Source organism: Ursus americanus, chromosome 15 (genome assembly GCF_024610735.1).
Source record: "Ursus americanus isolate L20-20 chromosome 15, mUrsAme1.1.p, whole genome shotgun sequence".
NCBI classification, from domain to species: Eukaryota; Metazoa; Chordata; class Mammalia; order Carnivora; family Ursidae; genus Ursus; species Ursus americanus.
In genome coordinates, this window is record NC_142141.1 from 39,551,390 (window position 1) to 39,565,490 (window position 14,101).

Below are 14,101 nucleotides of genomic sequence, written 5' to 3' on the forward strand. Positions count from 1 at the left end.
AAAGTTGAAAATAGGGCACCTGGGTGGCTCAGTCCATTAAGCCTCTGCCTTTGGCTCAGGTCATGATCCCGGGGTCCTGGGATCTAGTCCCACATCGGGTTCCCTGCTCAGTGGGGAGCCTGCTTCTCCCTCTCCTCCCTGCTCATGCTCCCTGTTGCTATCTCTGTCTCTCTCAAATAAATAAGTAAAATCTTAAAAAATAAAAGTTGAAAATAGAGGTACTCTACAACCCAGCAATTGCACTACTGGGTATTTACCCCAAAGATACAAATGTAGTGATCCGAAGGGACACCTGCACCCCAGTGTTTATAGTAGCAATGTCCACAATAGCCAGACGATGGAAAGAGCCCAGATGAATGGATAAAGAAAATGTGGTGTGTGTATATATATATATATATATACACACATACACACAAGGGAATATTATACAGCCATCAAAAATTGAAATCTTCATTTGCATGATGTGGATGGAGCTAGAGGGTACTATGCTAAGTGAAATAAGTCAATCAGAGAAAGAATTATCATATGATCTCACTGATATGTGGAATTTATGAAACAAGGTAGAGGATCATAGGGGAAGAGAGGAAAAAATGAAACAAGACAAAACCAGAGAGGGAGACAAACAGTTAAGAGACTCTTAATCTTAGGAAACAAACTGAGGGTTGCTGGAATGGAGGGGGTGGGGGGATGGGGTAACTGCGTGATGGACATTAGGGAGGGTATGTGTTGCAATGAGCAGTGGGTATTATATCACACTGATGAATCGCAGACCTGTACCTCTGAAACAAATAATACATTATATGTTAATTAAATAAAAATAATAAATAAATAAATACATTTATTTCAATGAGGGTCAAAGAGATAGAATTTAGTCTGAGGTTTTAAAATTTGCTCACTACTGTCTTGTTCTTACTTTAGCCAAGTATGCCTAGTTTTATGTGGAGCTGAGGACTTTTCATAAAATTTCAGTCAATGGTGATACTGAATTTGGCTCAGAAAGAGAAGCAAACTAAAAGACCATAATAACTCTTCAAGAAGAATTTATTTTTGTTCACCTTTGTGGATTTTTTAAAATTAAACTTTTCTTCTGAAATAATTGTAAATCCACATGCTGTAGTTGCCAGTAATACAGGGAGATCCTGTGTAGCTTTTACCCCATTCCTCTCAATGGCAACATCTTGGAAAACTAGCATTCAGTATCACAATCAGGATATTGACATTGATACAGTGAAGACAGAACAATTACCATCCCATAAAAATTTCTGATGTTGTCCTTTTTAATAGCCATGTAATAGCCATATTTTCCTGCCCTTTACACCTCCTTAACCTCTGCCAATCACTAATCTGTTCTCCATTTCTATAATTTTGTTATATATCTAATGTTATGTAAATGGAATAATATAGTTTATAACATTTAGAGATCAGCTTTTCTTTCATTCAGCATAATTCTCTGGACATATGCCTAGCTTGTTGCATTTGTCAACAATTTGTTCCTTTTTATTATATCCTATAGTGTTTTTGAGTATATCTCTTTGTTTAGCTTTTTAAATAATTTAGATATTATATTATGTATATTTGGTCGTCACAGTCTACTGGTGCCATCATTTTACCAGTTTGAATAAAGTACAGAAACCTTGCCTCCTTCATTTACAATATAATTACCCTCCCTCATTTCCAATATAATTGTCTTAAATATTTCCTGTACATACAATTTGAATCGTATCAGATAGTGTTATACTTTTTGTTTTAACTATCAAACATAATTTAGGAAACCTAAAAGGAAGAGTTGTGTTCATTCATGTTTTTGCTTACTGGGTTCATTTTTCCTTCCTGATGTTCCAAGGTTCCTTCTTTTATCATTTCTTTTCTTTTCTTTTTTTTTTTTTTAAACAGGCTCCAAATTTATTCCATGTGTTTCTTTTTTTTTTCTAATCTAACAGTTTATTATCCAGAATATATTAAGAACTCTTACAACTCAGCAATAAAAAGACAAATAACTGAATTTTTTAAATGCACAAAGATCTGACTAGACATTTCTCCAAGTGAGATATAAAAATGGCCAATGAGCACTTTAAAAGTTGCTCAACATCATTACTCATTAGGGAAAGGTAAATCAAAACCACGATGAGATACCATTTCATACCCACTAGCACAGCTAAAATCAAAAAGACAACACCAAGTGTTGACTAGAATATGGAAAGATTGGAATAGTCACACATTTCTGGCTGAAATATAAAATGGTACAGCTGCTTTAGAAAACAGTTCAGCAGTTTCTCAAATAAATAGAGTTATCACGTGATCTAGCAATTTCCATACATAGGTATAAAACCAAGAGAATTAAAAACATATTTTTGCACAGAATGAATAAACAAATGCTCATGACAGCATTATTTGTAATAGCCAAAAAAGTAAAACAACCTAAAGGTCCATCATCTGATGAATGTAGCATATCCACAGAATGGAATATTATTCAGCCATAAAATGGGGTTAAGTGTGATATTTGCTACAATGTGCATGAACTTTGAAAACATTATGCTGAGTAAAGCATGCCAGATACAAAAGGTGACATGTTGTATGATTCCATTTACATAAAATGCCCAAAGTAGGCAAATCAGAAAGTAGATTAGTAGTTATGAAGGAATAGGCAGGGGGAAGAATGGGGAATGACCAGTAACGGGTACCCAGTTTTCAGGGGAATGATGAATATATTCTACAATCAGATAGTGGTGATAGTTGCACAACCTTGTGAATATCTGTGATTCATCAGTCTTACACAATACACAGTGCTCACCACAACACATACCCTCCCCAATGTCCATCACCCAGCCACCCCACCTCCCTCAACCCCCTCCACTCCAGCAACCCTCAGTTTGTTACCTGAGATTAAGAATCTCTTATGGTTTGTCTCCCTCTGGTTTTGTCTTGTTTCATTTTTTCCTCTCTTCCCCTATGATCCTCTGCCTTGTTTCATAAATTCCACATATCAGTGAGATCATATAATTGTCTTTCTCTGATCTACTTATTTCGTATAGCATAGTACCCTCTAGTTCCATCCACATCATTGCAAATGGCAAGATTTCAATTTTTGATGACTGCATAATATTCCATTGTATATATATATATATATACCACATCTTCTTTATCCATTCATCTGTCGATGGACATCTGGGCTCTTTCCATAGTTTGGCTAGTGTGGACATTGCTGCTATAAACATTGGGGTGCAGGTGTTCCTTCGGATCACTACATTTGTATCTTCAGAGTAAATACCCAGTAGTGCAATTGCTGGGTTGTAGAGTAGCTCTATTTTCAACTTTTTGAGGAAGCTCCATACTGTTTTCCAGCTGTACCAGCTTGCATTCCCATTATCATTTCTTTTCTGTTTAAAAACTTTTAGAGTAGGTCTACTGATGTTAAATTCTTAATTTCTCTTCATCTGAAAAAGGCTTGATTTCTACTCTATTTTTGAAAGATATTTTCATTAGATAAAGGATTTTGGGTTGACAATTCTTTTCTTTCAGTTCTTTAAAAATGGTATGCTTATTTCCTTCTGGCCTCCATGGTTTTTGATGAGTAACCCACTATCATTTGAATTGTTTTTCCCTTATAGGTAAGATGTTTCATTTTTTGCTGCTTTCAAGACCTTAATTTGTTCAGTTTGGCTATCATGCATAATTGGTGTAGATTTCCTTGGGTTTATCCTGTTTGGCAATATTTTCACCTTCTTTAATCTGTAGAAATATGTATTTTGTCAAATAGTTGTCAGTCAACTGTTAATTCTTTAAGTACTTTTCCAGCCCCACCGTCTTTCTTCACACCTTCCAGGGACTCTAAAACATAAATGTTAGATCTTTTGTTATAGTTCTGTAGGTTCCTTAACTCTGTTAATTTTTTACAGTCTATCTTCTTTCTGTTGTTCAAATTAAGTTATTTCTGTTATTTTATTTTCTGGCTCACTGATTTTTTTTTTTTTTTGGTCCCCATTTTGCTGTTGAACTCATCCACTGAGTTTTTTAATTCCGTTATTATATTTTTCAGTTCTAAATTTCCAAAGAAGACATTCAGATGGCTAGGAGACACACAAAAAGATGCTCGACATCACTCATCATTAGGGAAATACAAATTAAAACCACAGTGAGATATCACCTCACACCTGTCAGAATGTCTAAAATTAATAGCACAGGAAACAACAGGTGTTGGCAAGGGTGAGGAGAAAGGGGAACACCCTTACACTGTTCATGCAAACTGGTGCAGCCACTCTGGAAAATAGTATGGAGGTTCCTCAAAAAGTTAAAAATAGAACTACCCTATGACGCAGCAATTGCACTACTAGATATTTATCCAAAGGATACAAAAATACTGCTATGAAAGGGGCACATGCACTCTGATGTTTATAGCAGGATTATCAACAATAGCCAAATTATGGAGAGAACCTAAAAGTCCATCAACTGATGAATGGATAGAGAAGATGTGGTATATATATTTTTGCGATGGAATATTACTCAACCATCCATTTGGTTCTTATTTATATCTTCTATTCTTTGCTAAGACTTTCTCTTTGTTAAAACTTTCTATTTTGTTTTGAGTGTATTTGTGATTGCTCATTGAAACTTTTATTATGGCTGTTTTAAAATCTCTGTTAGATAATTCTAAGGTTACTGTCATCTTCATATTGGCATCTGTTGACTGTACTTTTTTATTCTGTTTTAGATCTTCCTGGGTCTTGGTATGATAACTGAATGTCAGTTGAAACCTGGATATTTTGATATGTTGAGAGATTCTAGATCTTATTTAAATCTCAGGTGGTTTTCTCTGACACCAAGGGAAGGAGGGGTGCTACTTCCTTAATGCCAGGTGGGGTAGAAATCCATCTAAATTCTTTACTCTGGCTCCTTTGGTACTCAAGGAAGAATACTCCTTATTACTACTGGGCAGGAATGGACGTTCCAGCTCTTTGTAGATCTTCACTTATATCTTCCTGGATGAGAAGCCTCCTTACTGCTCTCTATCTGACCACCACTGACAACACACAGAAAGGGGGAGTGGCCTCATTTCTCCTAAAGACTGGTGTAAATCCTTACTTTCCTCTAGGGCTTCTTTGCTATCACTCTAGTAGGAAGAGAGAGGGGAATCTTATTACTGCTGGGTGGGGATTGAAGTCCATGCTCTCCATGTACACCATGGGTATGTGTGCATGAGAGGGTGGCTCATTACTGCCCACAGGGATGAATGTCCCAGTTCCCTACTTCTCTGATAAGTAAGTGGGTGGTGAGTAGTAGGATGCCTTATTACAGCATGGTGTATTCCAGCCTGATAGAAGTCTAGGGTCCTCGCTTGTCCTTTGCTGGTGGGGTTGGGGGTGAGGGTGGGGGTCGGGTCAGTTTTTTCTGTGGTTCTTATTTTTGTGTGGTGTTTATTTTTTAAACTTTTTTTTGTCTTGTTAGACTGCTCCTTTCCTGAAACTTTGGCTAAACAGAAGGCTGCTGTTGTTGTTTATGGCTGTTTTATCTATTGGTGTTTCTGGGTTGCTGACTTCTTCAGCTCCAAGTCTGGGATATATGAGGCAAAAAGAAAATGTAGGGTCCTGCATTGTACCAACACCACCATGTTGTTACTTGGGTCCTGAGGTCCCTAGCACATCTACCTTCTTCTCTTCACCTTTTGGTCTTCTTATGTTTGTTTTATATATAATAGTAAGGGTTTTGTATTGTATTTAGTGAGAGGAATAAGGAAAAGTGCATCTACTCCACCTTCCTGGAAGGGAAGTCCTTGTAAGAATTTGTTTTTAAGCATTAGATCTTCCAGAGTCCAAATTCTTATTGCATAATTTGTATGCTTGTTATTTGTGTGAAAGGTGCCCTTTCATCTTGGTTTATTCCTTGAAAAATTAATGAATTTCCCTGAAATAATATGAGTTACTACTTTCCAAGTGAAACATTTAAATAGATGCTATTTAAAACAAAACTTTGTTTTTAAGTGGCATTTTACTTTCTAAATCAGTGTTTCTTATTCTTTTTTGGAGGGGTTCAGGGAGGTGTCAAAAGACTTGTTTGAGAGTCTGATTAAAACATTATACCTTCTGCCCCCAAATTTTGCTTACCATTTATGAGGTTCATAGATAGCATATAGAGCCTGATAAATAATTTCTATCTTATGTATTGGTAACATGAGCTGTGAAGTTGACAAAAACCAAGAATGGAAAAGGAAAAAAATGATTAGGAAATAAAAGACTCAGGTCTCTTTCTGTGACAGGCTGGTAGTCCTCATAGCCAATCTCTACAGAACTCCATTTTGTCAGCTTAGGTAGAAAGATGACTTGTATGTGCTGGAAGGAACTTCTGTTAGTTTCTGTTAATGAAGTCCTTAAAAGTGGTGGAGTTGCTATTCCAATCTAGGGCTTCTTTACTTTACTACCTATATTATATTTCTTATTCTTATCTTAAACACTCAGTGTTTTCTGTCATTTATTTATTTCCGGCTAGCTATTTGAGGAATTTCCAGTCACATTGGCCATATCCCTATCTTTGGATTATCCATAACTTGGCATGAAAAGCAATCATTATGTGAAAAAAAAAAAAGTATTGATAAGGGCTGAAATTTTCTTCCTGTTGAGCAAAAGATTGATGCTGGATGACTGTTGCTGAGGAAGATTGTGAAGAGAGTTTTTCAGTTATTTATTGCTGTGTAACACACCACCCCAAAACTTAGTAGTTTGAAAGCACAACTATTAATTATTTCTCAAAATTCTCTGGATTGGTAATCTGGATGGTTTTTCTGCTGGTCTTGACTGGGATCACATGATTGCATTATTATGATGACTTGATTGGGGCTGGAGGACCAAGATCTCCTCCCTAATACTTCTGGCAATTGATGTTAGCAGTCAGCTGGGGCACCTTGGTCCTCCTTCACCTGGCCTCTCATCCTCCATTTGGTGAGATTGGACTTCTTTAATGTGTGGTAGTCTCAGTGTTCCAAGAGAGAGAAATATGAAAGCTGTAAGGCCTCTGAGCACCTTGTCCTTGAAGTTACATGGTATTACTTCTGCTGGATTCTGCTGGTTAAAGCAAGTCACAGGGCCAGCCCAGTTTCGAGCAGAAGGGAAATAGATTCCATCTCTTGATGGGAAGAGGGGCAAAGTCACACTACAAAAGGGCATATGAGATGGGAGGAATTGTGGCCATTCCTGCAAACAGTCTACCACAGGGGACGAGGAAGTATACTGCTGATGAAGTAGAGGAGGTGATTTGTGCAGAAGGTTAGTGAGTGGTAAGGTGAGCTACTGACACGAGGCCATGTGTCCTGGAACAAACTCAAGCTATGAACAACAGCCAAAGAAAAAAGTGTGAAGCATTTGGCAGGCAGACTTTTTGTGATGACTGGCTCTGGGGACTACTCGTTTTGACTTGGCCAGTGGACAGAACTTGGCTTTTTTCCCTAGAGTTTTCTCCCTTTTGTAAACAAAGGCTGAAGTCAGCAGGCTATAGTTCAATTTGGATACATAATCAGTCTGGGACAAAAAAAAGTTTTTTTCCCAGGCTAAGCACCTCATGGACTTAAAAAATTCAAATATGAAATGAAGCTGTCTGCAAAACACCTATTATGCAAACATTTTGGCTGCTAAAATAGTGTGTTAAACGATGAAAAAATGAAGACTCTAGTGTTTTTCAAAATTTTTGGTGCTTATAACCTAATGGATCAGTAGCATTAGTTTAATAAGTTAGCTCTAAAGAGGATATGTGGGTATTTCTTGATAAGTCTGATGCCCTATCATCCAGTACTGTGCCAGTTGGATATCTCAGGTGAGATGTTTGTGTCAGGCATTCGCTTCTGGAACATGAGCTGTGAGTAGACATGTGACTGTGCCAATGAGACCGAGTGTGTGCTGAATCAGCTATAGCCAGGAGAGATTAATCACACACCTGCATTCTAATACTCACTGTGTATCCAGTCCTGTTTTATAGAATGCCAGCTTTTCAAGTTTCACCATTTGGGATCTCTGAGCTCTAAATATGCAACCTTACTCTAACATGGTAGTAAGAAACAACCTAATGTGACCAAAACATGGCAGTGATTACTAAGAGAGATCTTCAAAAGCTACCTTTTGTTCCATATGTATTTCATTCCTTTAATTGATATATTCTGAGAGTGTTGGCAATAGAGAAGGAACTCTCATAGAAGATAGTCAAAGATAGTGTGCGAGGCTGATCTTACACATGTATAGAAGAGCAAAGTGATCTGAAGGATTTTAAGAGAGGAATAAACCCAGAAGTATATCCTTTCTGGATCATTTCTCATCTGAAATTTTACCACTAGAGCAATTCTTTCTCCCTCTCCTCCTTTTCTTTTCTAACAGTTTCCTGTAGACTTCTCTATTAAAGTGCAAATACTCCTGGTATGTCGCTATATAAGGCTTCATGAGATAGTGGACATCATACAAACCTTGATTTCTGACTCTGTCCTTACTAATGGAAAAGTTACTAAGCTTCTGTTAGACTCATTGGGTTTTGTGGGGAATTCAGCTTTATTATATATATGTTTATACATATATACATACACATACATATACATATACACATACATACATTATATATATATAACAGAACTTAATGCATATATATAATATATATATATAATATATCTCCTTTACCTATCTATCCTGAAAAATAATGGATATTCAATAAACATTAATTTCCTTCTTTTTTTTTAAATAGCAAACTAGCAAAATACCTAGGTAGTATTTTCTTTCACTGCTCTTTTTTGACATTAAGGCAGAGGTTTGTAACTTGGGGTCTATGGGAGAAATGGGGATTCTGTGAACTTGAATGAGGAACAATTATGTCTTTATTTTCATTTACCTATAACTGAAATTTTACATTTCCTTCAATTAAAAATGTAAGCTACAAACCACAGCAATATTGGCAATACCAATATGAGACTTTGTCACCAATAGGAGTAACAAACATTTTCATGTCACATTATAAAATTTACAGAATGTTTGAAACATGATTTATATTCATGATTACTTTGAATTGATAGTTATTAGACTGCTACTAGATCCTGTTATTGAATGCATTAATAAAGATGCATACATATTACTATTTTACAAATTTATTTAGTGTTTTGATAAATATATTTCATTATAATTGGTTTTATTTTTTATGCATTTTATTTTATGGATTTAGAAACATTATTCTAAGAAGAGATCCATGTGCAGTAAAAGAGAAAAGTTAAAACATGTTGCTTGTACTTGTTCAGTAGTGATGTTTGTGGTACCAACTTCTTTTGTAAGGTATAGTCATGTGATCACTTATACCTAGGGTTTTTAAACATTAGGCTCTGGACATGGCTGGTTTTTAGTAATTTACCATTTTATTCAAAAAAAATTCTCCACAGTGATTAAGTTTATTATTGAACAGTTTAAATTTTTGTGTGTAGATGACATTAAACTATAGCATATCTATACCATAGAATACAAACTAGTATAAAAAGGAATGAAGAATGGTTATATATACTACTGTGGAATAATTTTCAGGATATACTGTTAATTTAAAAAAGGAAAAGAAGACAAATGTGTATAATTCCACCTTTTATCTAAGAAGGAGGTATATAAATGAATGTAAAATAAAAATATATGCTAGCTGCCTTACTTTTCTAAAAATGGCCTAAATGAAATGAGATATCCTGAATTAGGTCCTGGAACAGAAAGAGGATGTTAATGGAAAAATTAGTTAAATATGAGTAAAAGTCTGTAATTTAGTTGTTAGTATTGTGCCAGTTGTTAAGTTCTCATTTTTGACAAATGTAGGATGGTTATGTGAGATGTCAACATTGAGGAAAGTTCAATGAAGGGCATATAGACCTCTGTCTGCAATCTTTGCAACTTTTCTGAAAACTGAAAATTATTTGAAAATAAAGTTTAAGAAAAGAATAAAGAAAAATGGAAGGATAAAGCAGAAATTAATAAAAATGTTTAGTGGGAAAGAAGGAAGAGTGGGAAGGGAGGAAGAGATAAAGACAATAGGGATAGAAACGAAACCTCCAAATGTACATGGTTTCATAGATCAAACTCAGCCTAACCATGAAATGTTTTATGTAATTATAAGACAGAATTAAAGAAAACAGTCCCTAAAATCACAAGTAAAATGAAACCTAATATACCTACTTTTGCATTGCTGGCTTAGTCACATCGAGATGCGTTGATTTCAAGTCATTTTAAAACAGAATAATTTGCACACTGCTAGTGGGATATATCCTATGGCTGGAACAAACTGCAAAAATATTTTAAACTGCCTTTAGTAATCATATTTTAATAATAATATTAAGATTTTTTTTAGAGATTTTATTTATTTATTTGAGAGAGAGAGAGCACAAGTAGAGGTGAGAGGCAGAGGGAGAGGGAAAAGCAGACTCACCGTTGGTAAGGGAGCCCAATGCTGGGCTCCATCCCAGGACCCCGGGATCATGTTGTGAGCCTAAGGCAGATGCTTAACTGACTGAACTACCCCGGCGCCCAAGTACTGTTATTTTGAACCAATTTTTATATATGTGTGTATAAAATATAGTAAGATAACAGTAATAAATACGTTAATGTCATTACTAAATCAGTATTTTTAGTATAAGATGAAGAGATAAAAACATAAAATCAAAGAAGTAAAAAAGCTCTGTAGTTATATATTTGAATTGGAAATACTGGTATTAATTTATGATGACTTTCTCATAAAAATTATCAGTGGTAATATGATTTTCTAATTTATTGGTAACTAAAAACAGCAAATTAGATGGTGGTAAAAGGGAAGGTCTGCTCTTTATAGCTACTGTCAAATGAGGGGAAAAGATACTCTTGGGGTATTGAGTACAGGAGCAAATCATACTTCATACTTCATCACTGAGGGTGTTGCAGTAAAATGAATGATATTCGTAATCACGATTTGAATCAAGAAAAGCTCCATTTATGACCATGTCCTCTGTTGGAGAGCAGTCAAATATTTCACTATATTAGAAAATAAATAGAACATGTTTTAGCATTTAAACATAAGTTTCAGGTGTATCAAAATTTATGTGGCTTTCTTTCTTCCCAGATAATACTGAAAAATGAGGAGTGATTATTTTGGAAACACTTCCAAATGTGAGCTAATGTCTCCTATTGATTCGCACCAGGTGATTACTTAAAGCATCGTAGTAGGAATAAGAAGTGTCTGGTCTGAGTCTATAATTATGAAAGGAATTGGCTGATAAGTAGTTATGTGAATCCATGTGCCTCTCAGAATGTAAGTGCTGCTGAATAGGTCATTGCAAGATGATCAGGGCTATCTAAATATACAGTTAATCTCCAAATGAATTTGGAGTATCTTCTCCTTTCCTCACAGTACTTTGCACATGAGAAAACACTGTGCTGACTTACTTAAAATTTTTTCCATCTAACTCCTTCTCCTTATTTATCTCTTCATGTCTTAAAAATTACTAGCATTATAATTTGCTTTACATTTTAAACTTAAGATTTATTGAGTCACTAAGTTCAGCTATCAATGGCATAGAATAGTGTTAGTTGAACTTGTCCTTAGGTGAGGTATTAATAGCTTAGTCAGGTATTAATAGCTTTCTTTTTTGGTAGAACAGTTAATTTCTTTAACTACATTTTTCTGTTATCTGTTTTCTGGAACTAAAAGTAGAGAAATATATTGAAATGATCACGTTTTAAGGAGAATAGGTGCTCTTATTTTTCAAAAAATAAATACATTTATAAAATGTATTAATTCATTCTCTCCTAAATATCTATGTATTAGGCCCTATGCTAGATACTGTAATAGATAGAGGTGAATTATATATAGAGAGTGCCCCTCATCACATTCTTGCCTATTCCTGCCATTCTTTCATACGGTCTAAAATTCATTACCTAGGGGTGCCTGGGTGGCTCAGTCGGTTGAGTGTCTGCCTTGGGCTCAGGTCATGATCCCAGGGTCCTGGGATCGAGGCCCACGTCTGGCTGTTTGCTCAGTGGGGAGCCAGCTTCTCCCTCTGCCTCTGCTCCCCGCCCCCCGCCCCCCGCCTTGTGCTCTTCTGGCTCACTCTCCCAAATAAATAAATGAAAATCTTTTAAAAAATTCCTTACATAGTTATGTAAACTTTCTCAGTTGCTATTCATGTATTTTAACAAGCTTTTAAAGTGCATATATACTTGGAGTTGTTAGAGAACTGTCATTTTAGTGTTAGTAAAATCAGAGTGTTTTCCTTGTAACACCTAGCTGAAGTAAACTTCATTGAGAGAATAAACTTTTTTTAAAATAGGACTCAGAGAAGAAATAGTTGATTAATTTGGCACATTAGATATGAGTAGTGGGGCATTTGGACAGCTAGAGCACAAATAAGGTCAGTGGGTACCTAAGGAATCTAGAGTAAGGGGGAGAAAGAAGTAAGGAAAGGAAGATCCATTTCTAAGGACAAACTGCTTTTGTAATGGCACCGTGGACTGGACTGACAGCCATTTCTCTTGGTGTCTCATTCCTTACTCCATCCTCTCTCCCATCTTTCCCCTTGACCTCTTTTGTTGAGGCTGTTTGTTTGTTGATCAGAGTATTCTCACCATTTCCATATCAACAAATCTGCTAGAATGATCTTTTAAAAACATATGCCAAGTTATATCGCTTTCTTGCTTAAAATATTCCAGTGGCTTCCCAGTGCACGTAGAATAAAAGTCTAACTCTAAACCTCAGCCTACAGAAGTCTACTTGATCTGGCCCAAGCTTTTTCTTTGACCTCATTTCCCATTGTTCTCTCCTTTTTTTTTTAATTTTAATATTTTTTTATTATGTTATTCACCATACAGTACATCCCTGGTTTTTGATGTAAAGTTCGATGATTCATTAGTTGCGTGTAACACCCAGTGCACCATGCAATACATGCCCTCCTTACTACCCATCACCAGCCTATCCCATTCCCCCCCCCCCCCGAAGCCCTCAGTTTGTTTCTCAGAGTCCATAGTCTCTCATGCTTCATTCCCCCTTCTGATTACCCCCCTTACTTTATCCCTTTCTTCTCCTACCGATCTTCCTAGTTCTTATGTTCCATAGATGAGCGAAACCATATGATAATTGTCTTTCTCTGCTTGACTTATTTCACTTAGCATTATCTCCTCCAGTGCCGTCCATGTTGCAGCAAATGTTGAGAAATCGCTCTTTTTGATAGCTGAGTAATATTCCATTGTCTATATGGACCACGGCTTCTTAATCCAGTCATCTGTTGAAGGGCATCTCGGCTCCTTCCATGACTTAGCTATTGTGGACAATGCTGCTATGAACATTGGGGTGCATATGGCCCTTCTCTTCACTATGTCTGTATCTTTGGGGTAAATACCCAGTAGTGCAATGGCTGGATCATAGGGTAGCTCAATTTTTAACTTTTTAAGGGTCCTCCACACTGTTTTCCAGAGTGGCTGTACCAACTTGCATTCCCACCAACAATGTAGGAGGGATCCCCTTTCCCACTGTTCTCTCCTTATGCTTCAGCCACATTTTTCAATGATTTAGCTATACTGAGTATATTTCTGGTTGAAGACTTTTGAATTTGATATTGGGTCTCTATGCCTGTTGACTCTTTTCCTAGACCTTTGTATCTTACCCACCCCTATGTCACTCTCTAAATGGAAATACCTTATTTTTGGTTTATTTGTTTTGTTTCTCCTGTCCTGCTGGAATATTAACTCCACTAGGGTAGAGACTTGCTCTGTCGTATTCTCTAGTATTCTCTGCTGTTCATTAAAGATGTGTTAAGTCAATAAATGGAGCACATTTCATTGTGTTTTATGTTTTTTATTTTAGGGGACCACCTTCTGTAAACAGTGTCACATTTTCATTGAATTTTCTCTTCGTAAGAGCCCAAAGCTTCAAAATTATATATAAAAATATGCATAAACTGAAAAAAAAAACCCTTTGCCTTATATTTAAGTCTCTTTAATTTGGGGGAAGTTGAGATGATAAAAGAGCATGTAGCTAGCTCTCTTTCATTTATAGTTCATATTTATGCTGAAAAGCAGAAAACATAGTCTTAAGTTCGTGGGATGTGTTCTCTAGTTTGTTGGTCAGTGAGTGGTAGCCAGGGAACGCCCTC

General features: G+C 36.1%; 1 long non-coding RNA gene across 1 annotated transcript in view; it reads left to right on the top strand.

Moving 5' to 3' along the window:
* Positions 1–14,101, top strand: part of LOC123785457 (uncharacterized) — a 262,795-nt gene that overhangs the window by 124,658 nt on the left and 124,036 nt on the right. The window lies entirely within an intron of this gene.